The sequence below is a fragment of the Pyrgilauda ruficollis genome, unplaced genomic scaffold, assembly GCF_017590135.1.
Source record: "Pyrgilauda ruficollis isolate IOZ18807 unplaced genomic scaffold, ASM1759013v1 scaffold1, whole genome shotgun sequence".
NCBI lineage: Eukaryota > Metazoa > Chordata > Aves > Passeriformes > Passeridae > Pyrgilauda > Pyrgilauda ruficollis.
The window spans coordinates 7976478-7982477 of record NW_024508100.1 but is presented as its reverse complement, the minus strand read 5'-3'; positions in this window follow the sequence as shown (position 1 = coordinate 7982477).

The following is a 6000-nucleotide window of genomic DNA, read 5'->3' as shown; positions in this document are numbered from 1 at the left end:
AGAATAAGAATTTTTCCTAAACAAGAGGTGTCAAAAACCTACAATGTAGAACACTTAATGGCTCAGTGACTTAAATTACAGATACTATTTTCTAGGCATTGGGCCCATTTCAAAGAAGGAGAAATGACATTCTGAATGCAGAATTACTTCAAAATTTGTAACAAAAAATATTGGTTGATTTGTTTCTTACAGGAGTTTCCAGTTATTATCTAATGTTTTTAAAGTCTTTGCCTCAAGAAGTTCTGAAAAACTGAACTATGTTTGTTGCATGTACCAGAGAGAATAACCCTACCCTTCTGGAAAATGCTTTCTGTTCCTGTAGAGGCAGGAGGATGAGAAGTTTGGTACTTACGCCTTGATCTCATGGATTTCTCTGTACAACCTGGTGGGGTCTGTCTTTAGGTCTTGCTTTACTCAGGGGTGCTGGACCCTCAGGACTGTCTGGGCAGGATGGAGGCATGGCAACAGCTTGTCTGTCAGAATGACCTGTGCAGCGGGTGTAGCTTGGACACATAAAGCTGAGACATGAAAGCGCTTGAGCAGCATGAGATGTGCTGTGAAAGGAAGGTACGCTGTGGGTATGTGCACACCAGCTTTGGTAAACAGCCCGAGGGTGCTCTGCCAGAGTGGGCATGATCGCCCTGACTGTAAGAACTCACCCCCATTGCTCAGCCTCAGTCAAGTTCCAGTCTATTTTACCTTTCATTGGGGCTTGCTGCTGCCTCCTAAGTGCAGCTCCACATTTCCTGGGTTGAGGCAGCTTGTTGCAGACCATCATGATTCCCCAGCAGCTCACCTCAGTCTAAGCTGGACTCTTCTGTCCTCCCCAGCTGTGTGATTCTGCCTCCTACCCTGTCCCTGGGACACAGGCAATTGTGGGGTAAGGCAGTGCAGTAAAGGAGTTGTCTGAAAATCATCTTTTGCAAAGGATGGGGTGGGTGGGTGGGTGGGTGTGTGTGTCCAAGAGGAAAGCAGGAGTGCAGCAGCCCCACGAGATATGCTGAGATTGTTTTGAAGCTTCTAATTTGTCTGAAATAGATGGAGAACATGGCTGCAGGGTATTTCTGCCTGCTCTGGCATGGATGCAGGAGGAGTTGTGTACACCAACATCTGACACCTAACCCTGGGGTGAAGAAAGTAAGGATCATGTCTGTAGGACAGATATGTGAGGTCAGACAGATGACTTACCTGAGAGATTGCTTTTTCAATGCTTAACTTACTGCATCAGTCTCTGAAGCATATGATAGGGAGGGGGAAATGACCTAGGGAGCCTGGCAGCTAGCTACTAGCCAGGAGGGTAGCCCCTGAATGAATAAAATATGCTTCAGCTTCTTGTTAAACACTGACCAGATGGTTCTAAGTGCTGGCCTATAAATCTTTTCCCACAACAAAATCCACTGCAAGTGGAAATACCTGTTTGTGAAAGAGGAAAATTTACAAGTCTGGTGCTCAGCTCCTGAATGGATTCCTGAATGGGAAACACAGGAGGCAGGGGATTAACACGTGGCTGTGTCAGCACCCACAGCGCTGCTGTCAATGAATCGTGGGTGAAATGATGTGCTCCACCTGACACCAGCAAGTAACCAGCCACTAGTCATACTCACCTCATACTCACTTTGATTTTAATTGCCCAGCATCTGTGCTGTCACCTTATTCCCCACAGCCTGACAAGGAGTTAAATTAGTACACATCGTAAAATGAGGCAAGGCATCACGTCTGAACTTAATATAGCATTCTTGCTTTAAGGTCTCAGAGTGGACTCACATTCCCGTGGGGAATAAAGGCTTCTGGAAAGCTTTTCTCAGCTGTAAAGCTGTGAATCAGTCTGTGCTTCCTCTGGATAAGGAAGCAGCTTCTCTTGGATGGTTGCCTTGCACCTCTGCGGAGGATTTTAGGAGTGCAATTTGCCACACTTCACAAAGTGGGGCAGTATGGACTTGAATGGCACTTTCCTCTATCCCATCTAGGAAATCCTCATTCCTGAATTGCTTATCAAACAGATCAGATACTTCAATACTGAAGTATAGAATCAGATACTTTCCAAAACTGAAAAGCCAGCTACCTACGTGAGCATCAAGGAGATATTAAATCCTGCCATGAAGCTGAGAGCCTTGCACATGAAATGATGTATACATCCTTTGTGACTGCATTTAATCTCCTTTTTTCCCCCACAGAAGGAAGAATAAAGAAATTTTCATCTGCTAAAGCTTTAAGAAGCAGATATATTGAGAAAAGAGGACAATATTAGAGTCACCACATAAACACTCCTATTGCCCGCCCTAATATTCTTGCTGGGGCAAAACAGCCAAGATCCTTGAGGGAGGGAAAGGAAACAGCAGAAAGACAAAAATAGGTGCTTCACTTGTGTCTGGCTACCTGTGCTGCCACAAGATGGAACGAGTCATGGGTTTGAAGGAAAATGAAAGGCTGGAGCTTTTTATTTAAGAATATCAAGTTTTCAATGGTGTATGCTACTAGCTGAAGGTCTGAAATCCTAATTCCAAGGGAGCAGGAATAAGTGACCTCTATTATTTCACTAAGGCCTAAATATCACCCCAACACTCATAAATGTTGGAGAACGGCATTATTCTGAAGACACTGCCCTCTTTCCATAAATTTCAAATAGAACAGCTGAGGGGTTTTCCTTGATGCTAAAGGTCTGAATAGCACTGATTTCCCTTGAATCCAGATACTGAAATCAGCCAGATAGAAATTTTCTAACACAGTTTTGAGTATTAGAAAGTAGGAATTGTTTATTGCAGCATGCTGGTCACTCAGAGGATCCTTCCTCTAATCGAGTGCCCCAAGCATCAGGTAAACAGAGTTTTGATCATACACACTGATTACATGTTAATTGTCTATGCCCTCTTACTTGATGTTTACGTATTACTTTATTTTACACAGTTATACCCCCTATTGGAAGTCCTTATTTCCTTCTTTGGGGTCTGTCTTCAGAGTCTGGTGTCCTTTTTACGTGGCTGTTCCTCGACCTCAACTTTTGAGTAAGCACAATAGGGTTGTCTTGCACAACTTCTGCTTTGTCAGCCTGGCAGAGCTGAGCTGGCATCCTGCTTGTGCTTTGCATGACTCCTCTTTGCCGAAGTTACATCCTTTATCTACTGCTCCAAGGCTGTGTTGTTCTGCTTTTCTCTCCTTATCAGAGTAAAGTGCTGCTCTGTTCTACTGTCTTTATCATCCTGCTCCAAACAAAGAAGTTCAGGGAAAGCTCAAATCCTTGCAATTTCAAAGAACTTTCTTCATCGATTGAAAAGTTAAGCTGTAAGAGGTGTGGGGCAAGTACTGAGAACAGAGAACTCTGAGCATCTTCAAAGATCAATTCAATAGGATGTATTCATCAAATCGAAAAAATAGACACTCTTATAACTGAGAATGGAGTAGAATTTTCCTTTTTTTTTTTTTTTTTTTTTAATAATCTGAAGCCATTTTATGAATTGTATAGTGCAGAAAGGACTGGGTGTTCTTGCAAGAGCCTGGTTAAACCTCAAAACCAGACTGAATACAGCTAAATACAACTATTTCAGGTTTAATAGGATTCATTGCATGTTTCCACATTTCTTTCTGGCCTGAATACATTTTGAGAAAATGCAGTCTGAACCTAGTGATAACAGAAGGAAATAAATCTATTTTAATTAAAAATAGAATCACAATCCCCTAAAGCAAGATAATAAGCTGTTCTCTTGCACTGAAAATAAGCTGACCAGATTTCTGAATGACAAATCTAGGGTATTGTGAAGCAGGTGCTATGATGTCTTATCAGAAATTGGAGGAAGAATGTTACACTGGCAAGAGAAAAATAATTTTTATGGTTTTACATACAAGTAAGTACTAACTGAACACAGCACGGCTGTATGGTAAATAATGACATGTTTCTCTGATTGTAAAACCTAAGGGGAATAATAAGAAATTCCAGTTTCCACAGAAGTCTATCTGAACAGTCATAGAAGCATAGCTTATTTAGAGATCTACTATGATTAATGTGCTTGATATAATATGCCAAATAAAAATCACTGTGAAAGCCACACATGGTGTTATGTAATTTGGTGTGGTGGGAGTGTTGACAATGTATTCCAAGACAGAATCCCTCCACTCTTAAAACTCCATTAACCAGGAAGGGATATGACAATTGCCAAGGGTGACTGTGTCCAGATCTGTTTTGTTTATATCACTGTTTTGTAGATTATCCTATTTGTAGCTCAAATGTGTTTGTGTCTGCACAGGATATTTCTGTGGGGAATACTCCTTTCAGAAAACTGTGGTGTGTGCTGATTTTGGCTGGGATAGAATTAATTTTCTTCACAGCAGCTAGTGTGTGGCTGTGTTTTGGATTCGAGGTGGAAAGAGTGTTGGTAACACAGGGATGTTCTAGCTGCTGCTGGGCAGCGCTTCCACGGAGCCAAGACCTTTCCCACCCCACCAGTGAGGAGGCTGGGGGTGCACGGGGGGCTGGGAGGGGACACAGCCAGGACAGCTGACCCCAACTGATTACATGGATATTCCAGACCATAGGGTCAGCAATAAACTGGGGGATGAAGTGGGAAGGGGGAATGTTTGGGGTGACAACTTTTGTCTTCCTAAGTCATTGATATGTGTGATGGAGCCCTGTTTTCCTGGGCAGGGCTGAACACCAGCCTGCACTTGGGATCAGAGAATGAACTCATTGTTTTGCTTTGCTTGCATGTAAAACTTTTACTTTCCTATTAAACTGCTTTTATCTCAACCCAGCAGTTTTCTCACTTTTACTCGGGTGGTTCTCTCCTCCATCCCAGTGGCGGGAAGTGAGAGGGTGTCTGTGGGGGGCTTTGTTGCTGGTTGGGGTTAAATTATGACAACATAAACGAAAAATGACAGGGAAATCTTGGCAACTCACATCTTGAATAGGCATGTAGGTGTAGGGAGAGCTGTTCAACATCCTTCCTGCCTACCTACTGCTGGTGTTGCCACAACAGAGCAAAGCCACCATGTAGTTTTACTCTTTCCACCCTTGAACTCTGCCGACTTGTATTACAGCCAGAGCTGCTCCCTGGCTGTCTTCAGCAGCTGGTGGAAGTGGCAGTTCAGCAGCATCAGGGTTGTTTGTATTTGCTCTGGATCCAGTGGGCATTTGCACATGTTCAGAAGTATGGTTGGTGGGAAATCCCACCAAAATCAGTTGGATGCACATGATTAAAATCCATCACAAGCAGAAATTCTCTTCCTTGGGACTGACACTGGCTGATAAATGAAATTCATCAGTTCCATTACTACTAAATATCAGCATACAGAAGTTCTCCTTATGGCATTCTTGGAGGGCTGGATAGTGCCTCTCTATTTGTTATCACTGTCCCTTGAACATGGTTTGTCCTGCAGCAGCCCGCATGGGTTGTTCTCTGCAGGGTGACGGAGCAAAGAGGAGAAGCATGGGGGTGGGATGGAGAGGTGCAGGACAGCTTGCACAGGATGCTCTTCCCTCCACCCTTGGAAGGAGAGATAAAATAGCTTCAGGCCCTACAAGACCTGAGTGACAGCTGAGCATCCCAAACACTTATAAACATGTGTGTTCTGCCTCTCCTCTCTGCAGGGGTAGTGAGAAATTTTGATTCTCTCTATCAGTAGCAATTCCTTTGGCAGAAAAGGGATGACTAGAAAGTCAGGGAACAGATGGAGGATTTCTCCCCAGCATCCCTGATGGCTGTGAACTAGCAGGAATTTGTGGCTGGATTTAAAATTAGCTCCAAGCAAACCTGGAAGGAAAATACTGTTGAGAGTTGAATTTTTTATATGAATAGGTTTTTAAAAGATTTCATTCATAAAACATGAGGCAAAAGACAATGCTTTATGGGACCATGGAACTGAAGTCATCACATTCTAAGTGGTTAAAGAACAGACATTTGTGCATCTTTTACTGTAAAGCATGTGGTTTTGCCTACATCCATGGAATGTGCTTGAGGTAAGGAAGAAGTATTTTAAGAGTCTTTACAGCAACGGAGCAAAGCTGGTATA